This window comes from Myxocyprinus asiaticus, chromosome 35 (genome assembly GCF_019703515.2).
Source record: "Myxocyprinus asiaticus isolate MX2 ecotype Aquarium Trade chromosome 35, UBuf_Myxa_2, whole genome shotgun sequence".
Classification (NCBI taxonomy): Eukaryota; Metazoa; Chordata; class Actinopteri; order Cypriniformes; family Catostomidae; genus Myxocyprinus; species Myxocyprinus asiaticus.
Window position 1 is genome coordinate 11793227 of NC_059378.1, and position 19628 is coordinate 11812854.

The 19628-nt window shown below is 39.2% G+C and overlaps 1 protein-coding gene across 1 annotated transcript in view; it reads left to right on the forward strand.

Moving 5' to 3' along the window:
- The window catches only part of mapkapk2a (MAPK activated protein kinase 2a), a 64773-nt gene that overhangs the window by 23189 nt on the left and 21956 nt on the right, over nt 1-19628 (forward strand). The gene's annotated exons all lie outside the window — the stretch shown is intronic.

Sequence of the window (19628 nt, forward strand, 5' to 3'; positions counted from 1 at the left end):
AAATAACCAAGTCATTGGTTAAAGTAAATCAGTTTAGAACGTCAAACAATGTCTAAAATATCCTACATATATTTCAATTTCGGTTAAAAAGAGCCCTCGCGCACCCTCGTCTCCCCCGCACTTACACATGCTCACACACGCACACACACTGAGACTCCAGTCAACTGACAAATAGAGCCGCACCCTTGCTACTTGATCAATACAACAATTTCTATTATCCGAAATAACTTTTAATGTTTCAATATATTTCGCCCTAATCAGCCTCACATAGCTGTAGTGGAAAGCACCGTGCTACCCCCTGCCCCCCGTTTCGCACACATGCACACACAGAGAGAGAGAGAGAAAAGCAGCGCAAGCCTCCGTTGCTGGTTCTAACATGACGTTTTCGAATTGACTACGAAGGCTTGAGCTGTATTAAAGCTAGATACACTTGGTCAATACAACAGTTTCTATATTATCTGAGAAATCTGTGGGAAAAACCCTTGAGCTCCCTTTCTCTTTCTCACCCACATACACACACACTCCCACACTCGTGGACACACATTAAGTGCTTAACGCACACACTTAAGACCCAAACATACTCGTGAGAGAAAAACGGAGTCGTCATGTCAGCGCACTCTTGCATCTCAGTGGGGATGAAAAAGAGTTGTTAAGGTTTATAACGGGAATATGGCGATTTTGAAGCGATGTTACTTCTGACAAGAGTCGCAACAAAGAAGAAGATCTCAGAAGTGATCTCTCTCATTTTCTGAGTCTCTCTCTTTCGATCACTCAAATACAAACTCTCCCACACATGCACAAACGCACTAACTTGTTACTCCAGTAAGTCCAGTAAAGCAGCGCAATCCTCCGTTGCTAGTTCTAATGTGACGTTTTCGAATTAGCAACGAAGGCTGCGACTGTATTAAAGCAAGGGTTTTAGGGACGAAAACCAGAGAATGTCTTGAGATAAAACCCTGAACGATGTCTTAAGGTGTGGTAACTGTGGTATATGCGGAATAATTGACTCTGGCCCGTTGAATTGTTGAAAAATAATGCACACCCGAGGTGCAGCGGTCACTCCGCTGCGCGTTGTGACTGTGCATTATTTTTCAACAATTCAACGGTCCATGGTCAATTGTTCCTTATGTCTTTCACAAAACTGTCGTATGTCTTCAAGAGACTTTGAATAAAATTCACTAGTCATATGGATTACTTTGGTGATTTTATAGTTTTTTTTTTTTGTTTGTTTTTTTCTCACCCAATTTGGAATGCCCAATGCGCTTTTAAGTCCTCGTGGTCAAGTAATGACTTGCCTCAATCCGGGTGGCAGAGGACGAATCCCAGCTGCCTCCACGTCTGAGACTGTCAACATCTTATCATGTGGCTTTAGCATGTTGCCACGGAGATATAGCACATAAGGGGGCTTCACGCCATCCACCGCGGCATCCACGCTCAACTCACCACGCGACCCACGGAGAGCGAACCGCATTATAGCGACCATGAGGAGGTTACCCCATGTGACTCTACCCTCCCTAGCAACTGGGCCAATTTGGTTGCTTGGGAGACCTGGCTGGAGTCACTCAGCACGCCCTGGGATACGAACTAGCAAACTCTAGGGGTTATGTAATATATATATATATATATATATATATATATATATATATATATATATATATATATATATATATATATATATATATATATAATTTTTTTGTTGTTGTTTTTTTTTTTTACCGTAACGACCATTACCAACACGCCAACAGATAGATTGCTGTAGACATGCAAGTGAAACAAGAATAAACTTGAATGGCTTTAAACAGAAGCAGTTGAAAATCTTTGATGCTATTGTTAAAAAAAATCCTATGATATTTGTTTTATTAAATATTGTGCATGTATATTACTGTGGGTGTCATGTTTGTGTAGAAGTCTTAGCAGGTTGTTGTTTGTTGTCAGGATATTAAGAGTGCTTTGGGTTTGGCATTGAAATTGGAGAACAGTCAGCCCCACCACACGTTTCATAGGAGAAAACTAGCACCCTCCCCCTCTCACATGACACAACATGTGACGCCACCCCTTCTTTCATACCCCCCTTCACATGAAAAACAAAGTTCATGCCACCTGCCATATGTCCTTTCCTCCCTGTCACTCACAATGGCCCATGCAAGATTTGTTAATGTAATTTAATATCTTGAAGCCGCTCAAGTCCAATATAGATGTTCCAATTACATTTACTGACAATTAGGTTTCTAGGCAGACAGGTGGCTTCCCTTCAAAGCCTTGTAGCTGTCATGCAAGCTAAATACACCTGCAGTTGAAGTCAAAAGTTTACATGCACCTTAGCCAAATACATTTAAACTCAGTTTTTCACAATTCCTGACATTTAATCTTAGAAAACTTTCCCTGTCTTAGGTCAGTTAGGATCACTACTATATTTTAAGAATGTGAAATGTCAGAATAATAGTAGAGAGAATTATTTATTTCAGCTTTTATTTCTTTCATCACATACCCAGTGGGTCAGAAGTTTACATACACTTTGTTAGTATTTGGTAGCATTGCCTTTAAATTGTTTAACTTGGGTCAAACATTTTGGGTAGCCTTCCACAAGCTTCTCACAATAAGTTGCTGGAATTTTGGCCCATTCCTCCAGACAGAACTGGTGTAACTGAGTCAGGTTTGTAGGCCTCCTTGCTCGCACACACCTTTTCAGTTCTGCCGACAAATTGTCTATCGGATTGAGGTCAGGGCTTTGTGATGGCCACTCCAATACCATGATTTTGTTGTCCTTAAGCCATTTTGCCACAACTTTGGAGGTATGCTTGGGGTCATTGTCCATTTGGAAGACCCATTTGCGACTGAGCTTTAACTTCCTGGCTGATGTCTTGAGATGTTGCTTCAGTATATCCACATAATTTTCCTTCCTCATGATGCCATCTGTTTTGGGAAGTGCACCAGTCCCTCCTGCAGCAAAGCACCCCCACAACATGATGCTGCCACCCCCGTGCTTCATGGTTGGGATGGTGTTCTTCGGCTTGCAAGCCTCACCCTGTCTGTAAACAATTGTTGGAAAAATGACTCGTGTCATGCACAAAGTAGACGTACTAAACAACTTGCCAAAACTATGGTTTGCTAATCTTAAATCTGTGGTGTGGTTAAACATTTTTTTTAATGACTTCAACCTAAGTGTATGTAAACTTCTGACTTCAATTGTAGTTGCACCCATAGACCTTGTATGACGCAGTTTCTTTTTGTTTTCCCTTATTTACACAGTCATGGCATGCCGGCTCTTTGACCTTACTCAGAATGACGGTGCAATTTAAAGAGGCCAGTAGTGGTGATGTAACAGAAAAATGTTGAGCTGACATTCAGTCGGCTGATAAAAGTTTCCGCTGTCACCACTTTATTACATTTGATCACTTTTACTGCAGAGAATAAAAGTGTCAAAGGTTTTTGACAGGAAAAGGGGTTCTTTCCATTCATTTTAGTATAACAGAATTATATCCCTTTATAAGCCATTTGATTTGTTAAATGTTTTTTGCAAAGAAAGTGGCAATTAAATTAGTAGTGTTTCGTTTTGGTCAAGAAATTTCTTAATTTTGATGTGCTTTTACATCTGCTTGCCAAATAGCCTCCAACAACTTCAACTCCAAAAAAAAAAATCATGGTGACAGAAAAAAAGAGATTAAACCCTATATTGAATTTCTGATTTCAAGCCTTTTTCTGTGGTCTTCACAAAAGCAGGTATTAGACCAGTGACGAAAATTGATCTCTGTTGGCTTGGCAGCACTTTCAATTTGTAAGCTCTGCATATAATTACATGTGATCCTTGAACAATGAGGTGTCTCACCAATCTGGGCTTTATTTTAGGTCTAGATACTATGTGTTTTCCCAGATAGCATGGCCGCCTTCTCACACAGGAAATAATGTTGGTATGGTTTGTTTGACACTTTCACACTGGAGGGATTTAATTTGCGATAATGACCAGCTAACTGCACATTATTCCTCTTTTACATGGCTGCTTGCCAAATAAATATACAAGGACATGAAATATTGATGAGTTTTAAAATTATATGAAATTATATGTGAGCTAAAAAAGACCAAGGAGTGATTGACATGAAACTACTAGGAGTTAGAAGCAGCAGGGACCTGGCGATACAATATTATAATAAAATCGAAGACACTGTTTTAATGTGGTTCCTTTAGGGCTGGGCGATATGATGGTATGTATCATGTAGGGCTGCACCCAACCAAAGATTTTCCTAGTCGACTAGTAGGCCTTAGTTTAAGCCATTAGTCGACTAGTTGTTGCACGTTTATTATATTTATTTAATTACTTAAGATATTTTTGGGGGGGCATCAGAAAATGGTTTGAGTTCCAGGGCTGAGAAAGAATGTTACAAGTAACATTGCTAACACTGTTCTACATTAGAGAAATACTAGACCGTAATAATGAGCCTTTTAAAATATAAATTTTTCAAGAGCACGCACGAAGCAAGCTGCAGTGACACTGGCAAAAGCAGTAATGATTCTGAATATGTCGGAAAAACCAGCAAGGAGACTGTCTGAATATTTTGTTAATTTATAGAGAGAAATGCACGTTAGGGTTGTGCCAACAGACGATGATCTCGGGGATCGACGATGGACAGAGTGATCGCCAATAGCTGATGCCTTGGACGATGTCAAGGCGATATTTAGCTTGTTTTCCCATTAATGTATTCAGTTATTATTAGGCTATTATTATTATCAAATAATTTGCCCGTAGAGACACAGACGTGCGTTTGAAGAAACACAATTATATTTTTAAGAACAGATGACAGAAAAGCCGTCTATGTGCATGTCTGACGTGCTGTATGTTCGGAGGTCTCGTGGAACACACGCATGTAAAGGATTCTCACTCTTTCTGAATTTTTTTTTTTTTTTTTTTTGCAAGAACAGTATCATCTATGAGTGCTGCAGATGACCTCAGACATCTCAGATCAGGAGGTGCTTTGAGTTCAGTTCACTTTATTTCCACAGAGCAGTTCATTGTGACCACAACTCTGCAGCCTATACATCTGTGATTAAAACATAAAATAATACAAAAATACGTTCACCTCGAACCATGATTTATATTTCAGTGATTATTATTATCATCATTATAATGATTATTTTTTACATTTTTTATTATTGTTTCTATGTCTTCAATTGTGCAAGTAATTTTCCGCCTTCATGTTTAGATGGAGACTTGCCTGACGGTAAATAGTAAGGTGGCTATTTGATCACTTCATTATTTTAATTGCTTTTTTGTTTCGTTAGGAGTGCAATTTGAATTTAGAAAAGCATTTGATTTAAGTTTTTTGTTTTTTAAATTAATTTTCAATGCAAAATCACTAAAGCAAGAATATTCACCGATCCCTCAGCCTGGGGGTTGCCGATGTAATTGGATATTGCAATATATATATATATATATATATCGTGAAGGAGGGAACAAAACGAATTTATTCACACATGATGTATTTTCCCAGATAACGAAATACCCGACCGGTAGTGAATGCACGGATGAAGTAGGTTCTTTGCCACAGAGATGTTGTCCTTCACAACTGTTGTAAAGCCATCTTTCACATTTTAATTGCACTTAATTTTTTTTCCAGTTTCATTTGAAATTTTAGTTAAAATAAATAAAAAATAAAGTTCAAAGTTTAAAATCAAGGTGTCTTGCTTTATTGTATAGGCTTAACCCTAACCCTGCTTAATGAAAATTACCCCGTAGTACCACCTAGCGTCCAACCAGTGGTAATAACGGTGTTCGTCAATTTCCTTGGTCGACCTAGACTCTTCTCATCGACTAGCGTTTGGTCGACTATTAGGGGGCAGCCCTAATATCGTGGCGACGATATAAAGTGTCAATCGATAGAGATTTTGCTATATCGTGTATATTGCGATATGTAAAGATCCATGTGCACAGTGTGGGCTTATCTATCAGTGGGCAGGGCTTCACGTGAGACAGAGAATTGAAGAAACATGGACTGGATTTTTCCAGCATTGAACAGTTTTCTGCAGCCACCCAAGCAAATTTAATGACAGTCACTTTGCGTTTGGCGGTTCAAAAGTGCTAAATATTCTCATCTGACATGTGAATGTTTCACGTGACTGGCGCGCGCTGTCTCTCCGAAGTGCAAATGCTATAGTTAGATATGTTGTAAATCCATCAAAGGCTGTATAAGGAACAGAAAAAGAATTCATAGCACTTGTCTTAATGCCGCTCCCGATCTGATCAGCTGCACGTGTGTAGTGCGCTCAAAATGAACGTGACAGGTTAACAACACGGAGACTGGGGGCCTGGGTAGCTCGGTGGTAAAATACACTGGCTACCACCTCTGGAGTTCGCTAGCTCGCTAGTTCGAATCCCAGGGCGTGCTGAATGACTCCAGCCAGGTCTCCTAAGCAACCAAATTGGCCCGGTTGCTAAGGAGGAAGAGTCACATGGGGTAAACTCCTCGTGGTCACTATAATGTGGTTCGTTCTCGGAGGGGTGTGTGGTGAGTTGAGCGTGGTTGCCGCGGTGGATTGCGTGAAGCCTCCACCCATGCTATGTCTCCATGGAAACGTGCTCAATGATGAGATGCACAGGTTGCCGGTCTCGGATGCGGAGGCAACTGGGATTCATCCTCCGCCACCCGGACTGAGGGGAATCACTACGTGACCACGAGGACTTAAAAGCACATTGGGAATTGGGCATTCCAAATTGGGAGAAAAAGGGGAAAAATCCAAAAAACAAAAAAACAACACGGAGACTGATATAAAAGACAGCGGTAATATTCCCAGTATGATTGTACACAGTGTAATTGTAGTTCAGTTTCATCCATCATGCTGGTATACACCGGCTTAAGACCATAACTGGACTCGGTGTGCGCATGTTGATGAACGGTCTCCTTTCTTTTTACCCATAAAAATGCGTTAGTTACGTGACAGTTATGGGTGCTTCATTTCAAATAATGGAGAGGCTATATATGGGAGAATCAAACATTAGCTGCTCCTTTTGCCATGATGATTTAGATAAAGCGCTAATTATTGCTTTGTGACGTGTTTCAAGTGTACTGCATCTGTAGCTAACATTTGGCAAGTAATCATTTTGACAAACTTTGCGGGTTGAATTGTAATAATAAATTATTTCATATTGCTGTGCTGCTCAGCATGAACTGCTAGAGGGCGTGTCTGTATCTGCAGTGGTTTTTGAATATACACATTGTTTGGTATACAATGAGTACTTTCTAGATAAACTTGATAATTTATAGATATTGATTTCTGGATAACATTCTAGATAGACTTGGTTTAGATAAAATGAATACCTACACTGGCTAAGAATTACTTTGCAGTTTTCTTATTCTATTATTTCTGAACATCTGGGTTTATTAGATTAAAATGTATTTTACATTTACACTCTGACAGCTTCCCCCTGTGGTGCATTTGTAAGTTTTTCTTGCACACCTTTGTTTCCTATAATGAAAAGAACTTGAATTTCTCTAACCAGGTTGCCTTGCATTCTGATAAAGAACATACGATTTTAATCATGTTGAAGTACATTTTAAAAGTTGAGAAAATTGAATCGTGAATCATAAATCATCCATAAGTTTGATAAAAATTTAGATAAATTTTTTTTGCCATATCGTCCAGTCCTACTACAAACTGTTTCGCACAACAATAATCACTCGTAATACAAGCAATCTGTTTTATCACCTCAAAATGAAGCACGCAAAAGAATATTATGAAAGCCAAACATTAATTCTCTTTTTTTTTTTTTTTGTTAAAGTGTAAGTAAAATTTATTTCTAAAGCACACTCAAACACAGCAAAGCTGACCGAAGTGCTGAACAGAAAAATCTACAATACAGCAAAATAAAACAAATGCATTAAAATACATACAATAAAATGTGACAAGAAAATCTCAATTGATACTGCAAAATGCTAGAGAATACAAGTACGTATTAAGCCTGCATTTAAAAATAGACAGTGATGACACTTGTCTAATGTCAAGTGGTAGCTGATTCCATAGCCAAGGGGCAGCAAAGACTCTATCACCCTTACGTATAAAACGTGACCAGGGAATATGCAATAATAGTTTGTCAGCAGATCTTAAAGACCTAGTAGGTAAGTATGGCTGTATTAAAGGATGATAATTTACTGATCATTTACTCAACCTCAGGCCATCCAAAATGTATATGAGTTTCTTCATCAAAACAGAATTTAAGACTTATGATTTCATTTCAGGCCTCCTCCCTCTAAACAATGCAAGTGAATGTCCTCCATTTTTTGACGGTGCAAAATGCATATTTAGGGTGCATCAAAATAATCCACACTACTCCAGTCGACAAATAAAGGTCTTCTGAACCTAAACGGTTGATTATTTTTAGAAACAAAACAATACTTATATACTTTACTTTTTAACTACAGTTGTTAGCTTCCGTACATCTCTGTGACGTGCGCTCATTAGAGGGATGACGTAAGCTCATTGGTAAGGTCACGCATCACGTGGAGGAGGAGTCAGGAAGCGCGTCATTGTTTACAAGAGGAACTTGTGCCGTTCACAAACCAAAACAGTCCAAAACAATTTCAAAACTATATAAAATAAAAAATAATTTCCAAATAATAATAATAAAAAACAATGTAAACAATGATGCGCTTCCTGACTCCTCCACGTGACGTGTGACCTTACCAACGAGCTTACGTCATCCCTCTCATGAGCGTTCATGAACAAGTTTATTTACTTTGACGTTGTTTGTCTTGTTCCAAATAAAGAGGAAGTAGTTTTCATTTAAAAAGTATTTAATTCACTGACTGGAGTTCCTTAATTAGGCATTACAATATGGTTATTGAATATAAAAACCAATTTTTATTGATTTTCCAGAAAACGTTTACTATATGGCGATATATACAACAGTTAGTTCTGGTCCTCGAATCTGATTGGACGAGAGACGGTCCATGAGTACTGATGGTCTGACCATCAGCACTCCGACGCTTCATTGTGTTTATCACTCCACTTGTGTTCGTGCTGTTCTAAACTAAAGTGTAAAAGCAGTGCAGATGTGTTAAGAGCCATCCATCTCTTTACATTTAATATTGTGACATTACATATTTTAGCCAGCAGGTGGAGGCAAAAGACCATTTTTGTGTGTAATATGAGCCAGTTGGTGATGAAGTGAGTCAGCTTCACTCAGTGTTTACATTCAACAGCAATCCATGAGCACTTGTATTACGACTACACTACTAAATCTAGGAAATAGCTTTAAATGGCTTTAAACTAACAACTTCAGCATTAAGGCTCATCACAGCTGAGAGACACATCAGACTGATTAATTACACAAACTCAAGGCGCTTACCCCTTACCGGAGTTTCCACATTGGAGAGGACAAAATGGCGTAGGAGATTACGGTTTCTATAGTGAAAGACTCTTGCACTACCACGAAATAGGGAGGAATACCCCTGCTTGGACGGCTATTTTTCCACTGAGAAAATAGGATGCATTTCACCATAATGACATTATCGCACACGCTCCATTTTCTCTCTCTCTCACCCCCCCGTTTCTCCAATAACATGTTAGAAACAGCCCAAGCTGTGATACTAGTAGTTCTGAAGTGATGTTTTTGAGAGGCTTGGACACATCGTTTGGTTTGAACCAGCAACATCAGATTCTGATCCGTCGCGTAAGTAGTTCCATGCACAAATGCGTTTTTTGTGACCGTGACCTCAGTTTTTCCTAATTTTTTACATTTTACTTGTTCATTGAACTGTTGTATATAAGCAATATCACACTCACAATTGTGGTATATGGACCTAAATCAGCACTGCTGTGATTCGGCCACAGGCCGAGTGCCGTAGGTAACTGCTGTGCTGATTTAGGGCCATATACCACGATTTCAAGTGTGATATTGCTTAAAAAAATCCTTATCATGATTTAAAATGACTCATATCATGATATAAGATTTTGGTCATATCGTCCACCCCTATGTTCCATAGAAGTATCACAGAGCATAGGCATGTCAGTGTCAGTAAAAAAATAAAATTTACATCTAGGATTAACGTTCCTTGGTTCCAGTCTGTTTATCATTTCTATATTCAGAAACTATTTGGTAACGATATATACTCTCACTTAGAACTTTATTCGGAACACCTGTACACCTAATTGTTCATGTGATTCAGCCAATCGTGTGGCAGCATTGCATTGAATAAAGTCATGCAGATACGGGTAAGGAGCTAAAGTTAATTTTCAAATCAACCATCAGAATGGGGGGGGAATACAGTGATCTCAATGATTTTTGCATGATTGTTGGTGCCAGACGGGCTTGTTTGAGTATTTATGTAACTGCTGATCTCCTGGGATTTTCACGCACATATATATATGCGCTCTTTAACCACCTCCCACATTTGCCATCATGCATGTATCACAACAGGTGAAAAATTACTTACAGCCTACAAATTAAGAACTAAAGACAATTATAAATGTAAAGATAATTATAATAATCATAATAAATAAGCCTAATAAATTCCCTTGTGTTCCCAAAAAAATGCTGCCAAATGTGTTCTTATTGAATGTGTTTGTATTGCGTTTTGGTAATACAGTTAATGCTGCCTAAAGAAAATTAAATAGATCTCAATTTTAGGTTCAAGGTGAATGTGTCTTGTATGAGTTTATGATTTAATCACTTTTGTCTTTGTTTCTTTAATGCAAAGATACCTGTATATATTACTGAAACTGCAGAGTTGTGTTCACAATGTGTAAGAGCTAACTGCTCCATGGAAATAAAGCAAACTAAACACGCAGCACCTCACGAGATGATCGGAGATAATTTGCAGCATTCTCATAGACTACATTATTCTTGCAAACAGTTTTCAATCGAATGAGCAGAAAAATGAGTAACTCTTTACATGCGCCTGTTCCACGAGACAGGGTCCCATTGCACACCTCTGAACAAAGCGAATCGGACGCGAGCATTAACTGCTGTCTTTGTCTGTTCTTAAAAATATAATAAAGTGTTTCTTCAAGCGTGTGTCTTTTTGACTAACAGAATTATTACTTTTTTCTCCCAATTTGGAATGCCCAGTTCCCAATGTGCTTTTTTTAAGTCCTCGTGGTCGCGTAGTGATTCGCCTCAGTCCGGGTTGCCTCCGTGACTGAGACCGTCAACCCGCGCAGCTTATCACGTGGCTTGTTGAGCACGTTGCCACGGAGACATAGCGCGTGTTGAGGCTTCACACCATCCACCACGCTCAACTCACCACGCGCCCCTCCCGAGAACGGACCACGAGGAGGTTACCCCATGTGACTACCCTCCCTAGCAACCAGGCCAATTTGGTTGCTTAGGAGACCTGGCTGGAGTCACTCAGCACACCCTGGGATTCGAACTAGTGTACTAGCGAACTCCAGGGGTGGTAGCCAGCGTCTTTACCACTGAGCTACCCAGGCCCCGACTAACAGCATTTCATGTCATGTGTCACTCCAAGATGTCTTATAGGTTGCCCATCTGTTGCGGGTAGATGGGCAAAATTACTCCCACATGAAATACCTGCATTTGAACGAGGAGCTCGCAAACTGGATTGAGCCTCGTCGCATTTGGAGTGCTATTTCACACCCTTGGGCATACACAAAAAATAACGAGAATTCATAAAATCGCTCGTAGAAAATGCTCTTAATATCTAAGATCAATATTTATTGGGAAACAAGGCTCAGAACTCTATGAATGTGTGTGTCTTATAGAAGCGGAGCTCACTGTGCACATATCAAACCAGACGTGCATCGGCGGCTTTTTTTTCATCTGTTCTTCAAAATATAATCACGTTTCGTCGAATGCGCGTCTTTGTTTCTAATTTCTTGTAATATCACACCGAGAAGTCTTACAGGTTGCCTTCCACAGTGGCTGGTACATCAGCAAAATACTCCGCATGAAAAATTCGCATTTGGCAGGTGTTCATTTATCTCTAGAAAGTTTTAAACGATCATGTGTTGGTGATGAATGGTGAGACACCCGGCGAGCCACTTGATTTTTAACAGAGCCACTTGTGGCTCGCGAGCCATAGGTTCCCGACCCCTGGTCTAGGTAATTAATGGGAAACACTGCACACTTTAATAGTTTAGCTTTCCATGACCCGTCACTTTAATATGTCACCATCTTTGTTTACATCTGCAATCTTCAGCATCTTCTTACATAAAAGTAGTAGTTGAATCACATCTGAATGCTCAGTTTCCTGGAAGTGAACGAAGATTCCTGGTTTAGTTCAGCCTGATAAGCTCTTTTAGCTCCCTGTAGGCTGGTTTGAGTATGTGAGGTTTCACAGAATTGATGTGGGTCGTGGGCAAAGAAAGGAATCCTGAGACCTCTAATCCTGCTCTCTGGACAAGAGGGAATGACTGCCTATTGAGGCCACACCCCCAGAGGGATTCTTTCCATTGCTTGTCATACATAACTGTGTAGTGCACGATACAACATGCCTTAGGAGTGTGTAACTAGTTTTGGGTATTCATGACACAGTAAAAAAAAAGAGAGAAAGAAAAAAAGATTTTGAACCTTAGGTTGTTGTCTTTTTGTCCTCTTAGGTAGGTCACATAAAGCCAGATGAGCTGTTAACCTCAATTTGTGCCTCAAATTTGAATGAAGACAAAAAGAACACATTTACAAAAAAAAAAAACATAGCCTAATGCATTTTCTAGTCACGGAGCATTCTGTTAATGCAATACTTGTCTGATGGGTGAATATAGTTTAGCAATCCCAGGGTTACACAAAAAGTTTGTCTTGTGTTTTTCGTGCATGATATGATGTTATTGGATTAAAGGTGCTGTACATTTGCAATCGAAATTCAGTCCCCACAAGACAGTAAGGATTTACAAAGGTAAGCTTTTCTGATGACCCAGAATTTGTAAACTTTACATCTATATCAGTTGAGTGACACATTCAAAGTCATAGTGTGAATATATAACCTAATATTTGAAAATAGCAGGATTTTTTAAAAATACAGCCATGCCATAATTATTCAACCCCTATTGCATGTAGCTGTTTCTTAAATATGTAAGGCTACACAAGTAATTGTTTTAAAACAAAATTAACAATCAATCTGCAGTGGCACTTATTTAAGTTTTTAAATGTAAGTTTAGCGTTGTAAGCAAAAATGTATTTCTGTGCAAAAAATTATATTAAATATAAGCTGTCTCAAAAGCTAATAGAGGAGATTATTTCATTACACAAGAAAGGTCATGGCTAAAAGTACATTTCCAAGGCACTTAAATTTTCAGTAGACAAAGTTGGCTGCACCATTCATAAATTGTTTTAAATATGGTACAACAGCAACCTTCTTGGGGTGTGGAAGAAAGCAAAACTTCACCAACGGAAATGTTGACTTGAATATTCAAGAAGTAATAGCAAAGTAGGAAAGACCTGTGGAGTCCTGTAAGAAGGTTTTATAGACGTATGACACTAAGCTGAAAATGAGGTTTAGACCCATGGGTCAGCAGTATGTCTGGAGTAAGATGACAAGGTGATGACAAGAACGACACCATCCCCACAGTCAAGCATGGAGGTGGGTCAGTCCTGTTATGGGGGTGTTCTGCGGCTGCAGGAAACGGCTATCCTGACTACGTGACTAACACCATGGATTCTTTCAGGTATCAGGCCATTTTGGCATGAAAAATTTGATGCCTTCAGTGTGTAAATTGCTCGGTGATCACTGGACTTTCCAGCAAGACAATAACACCAGGAATACATACAAGTTGTCCAAAATCTGGTTCAGGGATTGGTCGTGGAATGTCCTTAAATGGTCCTTTCAGTCCATCATTAAAATCCATTGCAAACCTTTGTTGGGATTTCAAGGAAGCAGTGGCAGCACAGAAACCAAAGAATGTCAATGAGCTGGAAGCTTTTGCTCATGAGAAATATCTAAAAATCCTAATAGAGATGGTAAGAACACTTACCTGAAACATTTATTTGCTGTTATTAAGGATAAAGGATGCTCCACAAATGATTGACTTCAAGGGTTGAATATTTTTGACATGACATCTGTGGAGAGAATTAGGTATTTTTATTTTAAAATGTGGGTAAACTGATCTCTTTGTTCTCAAAATCACTCAAATGTGTATTAAAAACTTACTTTGACTGTTTACTGAGGTTATAGTTGATGTGTTTTAATGCACATCACCAGAATGTATTGCTGGTCGGGGGTTGAATAATTTTGATTGCAACTAAGTGCCCAACCAGAAGCAGTTGTCAAAAACGACAGCAGAAAGTGTCCTCAACTGACAACTGTTATGAGCAACATGGCATAAAAATGGCATTAAGCCTTAATAATTCGCTTCAACTACAATACTATGAGAACATACAAAATGATTGACAGGCAGAAAGCGTCAGATCTCGGCATGTGGACACATTTTTTTTGCTGTTTATGCAGTCTTGTGCTATCACAGAGACTGCATTTTTTTTTTCTTTATATTAATACCTTTTATATTTATATTTTATATTAAAAGGAAACTTTTTGCATACCTTTCCATGAAGAAAATCGCTTACAGCACTTTCAAGTTGTTTTATGTGAGTGGGGACACGTGCTACTGCATATTTCGGTTGAGTGACCTGTTCATCCTTAGTTCTCAAAAAGCACTGCTCAGTTTCCATGGTTCTGGAAGTGAAAGTTGTTGTTCTCATTTGACTGAACAGTTAGGTTATTAGTCTTAAAAGACCATCTTTAATGAAGGCCATTATCTGTGCTCGCTGATGCATTACATTGTGCACAAGTTGTTCTTGAGAAAACCATGGCCTAGTTTAAAGGCAAGAAATTACATGCATTGTGGACCTTGGAAAAAATCGTATGCATATTATGCATACTACATAGCGCTGGGAATTGTTAAGTATATTTGGATGCTAATTAGTGGTTGACCGATATATCGCCAGTTCTGACATTTTTTATCGCATCGGTCGCTAAATTTCCCCGTTTGGCCGATTTTGTTTTTTGAGGGTGCCGAAAATCTCCTGCTTGCATGTGAAGTGACCGAGACATGTAAACGACCAGTCAGAGTTCGATTTGTTGTTACGTGCCATCGTGCTACTACAGTAATAGACTGGTGTGCAACATCAAATGTCTCATTTAAACGGTCCACATATCAGAGCCTTGGCAGATGCATTTGAGCTCATAATTTAAAGTGCTCGCCTGTTTCATTCTCCCTCTCTCTCCTCAACAGTCCCCTGTAACTTTTAACTGTCTTTTCTAATGATAAAATGGCAAATATCAATATAGACCGTTCAATTCCGGGACCCACTTTATATTAGGTGTATTTAACTATTGTGTACTTAACAATATGTAGTTACACAATAAATACATTTTAATGTTAGTACATAGTTAGCACAAGACACCTAATATTAAGTGGGACCCGATTCAGATTAATTTGTGTGGGTACGTTTCATTTTATAATGTTCATTTAGCAATTTTTAAATCCTCTACCGATTTCAGCACCACAACAGAATTCTAACTAAGTTATCAAGTAATTATTCAAAATAAAGAACAAAAATACTAATTACAAGCTAAACACAATAGAACAAAGATACAAATTAAGAAAAGTGCTTTTAGTTTTCAGAGCTGTTCAGTATCTGAGGAAACATTCAAAAATTAAAGGTGCACTCAGTAATATTTGTAACTGACACCTAGCAGCTTGGATGCAGCATAATTTAAAATCAATAGTTTTCAGTTTCAGATGCCATTGTAGAAATGTTGTATTCACAGTCAGCCATGATTACTTTAATCAATGAGTAAAAATGTCAAATAACAGGATGGTTACTGAGATTAAGCGAGCAGTTTTCATCTGGTCATATGATTCTAACATGACAGCCCCCATTTGCGGACCCTCTCCATGTAGAATAAAACAGTTTTTATAAGGTTACTGATATGCTTGGAGTCTTCATTTTAATGTGAGTGGTCATGATTTCCTACATATATTGCAAAATTACAATTCATGTCTTTAGGAGTTAGACTTGCAAGAAAAAATGAATGTACCTTTAAAAAAAGTGGATTACAGTTCCACTGGGAGGGGATTGTCCACAATCCCACACTGAATTTCAGGCCCTGCAAACTGTATTATATTAAAGTATTAATGTTGCCCTGGTTCACCTCCTTTTATGATTTCATTATATAAAAAACACTACTCTGCAATCTGCTAAAGTCATGAAATGAAAAGCTACGTCAATAGCATACATATATTTGTAAAAAAAATTCCCCTCTTGTCATTTACGGCAAGGCGGGCCAAATCAAAGTTCATCACAGGCCTGCATGCCCTGGTTTGGGCATCTCTGATCAAGACTAATCTGAATTTATTTGAATTTATTTATCCAGCTCTAATGAAAATGCAGTAATTTTGTGACTTGTCTTATTTTTCAACTTCAAACCATTTCACACTGATCAGAATCCAGTAACAGCTACACACAACTTTACTAAAAAGGGGGCCTAATTTTTTATTTGAATAATTTCAATGTAATTTTCAACCTATTAGATAGCAATTTGCATTAAATCTGTGTGTCCATGATGACTTTCTGTCCGTGGCAACAATAATTGTTTTGAGTGCTGAATGATAAAGCATGTTTTCATGAAAGAAAAAAACTGATTCCTCATGAATGTCACCCTTTTAAAATGGTGTAGTCATATGGCTTAAACAAAATGTGAAAATACAATGTGTGCAATGTGAAATAGCATGCAGCTGACATTAAGGAAACATGCTATTATAGTTTACTATTTTAACCCCCAGCACAAACAGCAAGACAAGATCTCAACGTAATGAGGGGTTGCCACCTGTAGGGGGAGGCATAACTCCAGCAATCTGTAATCTCTCAACGGCATCTCTCAACGGCACCTTTTCATTTGTGCATGTCCTTTGTGAGGCTAACTTGACAGATCTTTCAAAATAGACGTGTGATACATGCAGTGAATTATTATCTTTATATTTATTGAATACAATTTTTTTTTTATTGAAATAAGTGTTAAATTTGTATTTATTTTTACATTTTTAAATTGCAAAGCCCTATTTTCAGCAGTCAGTACTCCAGTCTACTAGGGGGAAAAAAGTGTCAACTAATCCTTAAGAAATCACTCTAATGTGCTTCACAATCACTTTTTTTTTTAAACCTAGTCAACTTGAACTGTATAACATTGCAATAATAATAATAAGTTATTATAGAAATATATTATTGTATATTAATTGCCATTATTACTATAATAATTTATTATTATTATAATTATTATTTAATAGTATTTTTTTTTTTTTTAATAATTTCTTAACCTTCTATGCAGTCCCAGTAAACCCTCAAGCCTTTATTTTGGTGGAAGCTTTTATTTGGAAACTGAAGGGATGGAAGTTTATTGTCAGGCTTTGCAGGCAGTAACAGAGGCAGGACCCAAATGCATAGAGAAAAATAGAAGATTTATTTAATACAAAAATAAACAACGGGAAAAAACAAACTACTCCGAAGGGGAAACGACACAGTCCAACACAGGCAACCCTCTGAGGTGGGATGGGGGCAGATGAGCATAAACGGGACCGACCGGAACTGACAGAACAGATAAGGCACAGGAAACAGGACCAACATGAGATGCGAAACAAGACAAATTGGCACTGGACAGCACACACGAGGAAACAAAAATAGGGAGAGAAATCAACAGGTGGGACATGTGAGGCAAATGAACTAATAATAGGCAAACAAGGAGGCAGAGTATGATGCAAGACAGAGAGATACGAGGCAAAATGGAAACAAAAAGCCACGTGCTCTCACAAGACACCCGAATGGCGAATATCACCAAGACAATAGGCAACATGCACTCATGCCAACCGACAGATAAGACGAGAGAATGCACAGCAACGCTAACAAAGCAATGGCATGTATCCTCGCACTAGACAAAGCCTGTGTGTTCATCGTGATGCACGCAACAGGCAACAAAACGATACAGGACACCTGTGCGACAGGACTGAGCGGCGGCCACTGGGGACTGGACTGAATCGAATGACCGTAGGGAACTGGGCAGGCTCGTTGATGGCATCAGGGAACTGGACAGACTCAATGACCAAAGGGGACAGGCTCGTTGACGGCAGCAGTGGTCTGTAATGCTGGCAGCGCCTTGGGAAGGCCTCCGTGGCCGTGAACGCTGACAGGGGCAGGGGAATGGCCTCCATGGCCGTGAACGCTGACGGGCAGGGGAACTGACTCCGTGGCCGTGAATGCTGGCAGCGACTGAAAAGTAGAGGCCCTTCTCCTCCCCTTCCGGGCAGTAAGAATCACTGCTGCGGTAATGGCCGCCACCTCCTGGCAGTCAGCAGCGGGCTCCTCCTGGCGGTCAGTAGTGGGAGCCAACGCCTCCATGCTGTCAGCTCAGCCGATTGGCTGGACTCCTTTCTTTTCCTATTCTGATGTGTGGAGGCAGTGGCCGAGGCGTGCACTTCCGTGTAGGGGGTGCCCTCTTCCTCAGATTTGCATGAGGATTGGAAGTCTCCCGAGACACGGGCTGTAATAAACTCCTTCCATTTCATGGCTAGCCTGACTGCGTCGAGAGAACCTCCACACTCACCCTGATCTGGGACACAATCTATTAGGCTCATTCAGACCTGCCTTAAGCTCAATAAGGCAGGCTTGATTGTATCCCAGACCTGAGCATAACGGCAAAAACTCTAAGGCGTACCCCCACACAGACTTGTCCTCCTGCCGTAACCTGTACAGTCTCTTTACGCGCTCTGCACTCAAATTCAATTTCTGTTTCATCAGACCATAGAAGATCTTTGTCCCCATGTGCACTTGCAAACTGTAGTCTGGCATTTTTATGGCGGTTTTGGAGTATTTGCTTCTTCCTTACTGAGCAGCCTTTTAGATTATATCGATATAGAACTCGTTTTACTGTGGATATAGATACTTGTCTACCTGTTTCCTCCAGCATCTTCACAAGGTCCTTCGCCGTTGTTCTGTGATTGATTTGCACTTTTTGCACCAAACTGCATTCATCTCTTGGAGACAGAATGTGTCTCCTTCCTAAGCGGTATGATGGCTGCATGGTCCCATGGTGTTTATACTTGCATACTATTGCTTGTACAGATGAACGTGGTACCTTCAGGCATTTGGAAATTGCTCCCAAGGATGAAACAGACTTGTGGAGGTGCACAATTCTTTTTTTTTTTTTCTCTCTCTGGGGTCTTTGATTTCATTTGATTTTCCTATAATCAAGCAAAGAGGCACTGAGTTTGAAGGTTGGCAGGATGCCAATTAGCCTATCAGAAGCTAATTGCCTAAATGCTTTACATAATTTTCTGGAATTTTCCAAGCTGCTTAAAGGCACAGTTAACTTATTGAATGTAAACTTCTGACTCACTGGAATTGTGATATAGTCAATTAAAAGTAAAACAGTCTGTCTGTACAATTGTTGGAAAAATTACTCGTGTCATGCACAAAGTAGATGTCCTAAATTACTTTATAATACCTAAATTATAGTTTCATGATTGTTTTGAGGAATGAAAGCTATACAATGCATGAAATTGCTAAAAAAACTGAAGATTTCGTACAAAGGTGTACACTACAGTCTTCAAAGACAAAGGACAACTGGCTCTAACAAAGACATAAAGAGATGTGGAAAGCCCAGATGTACGACTAAACGAGAGGATAAGTACATCGG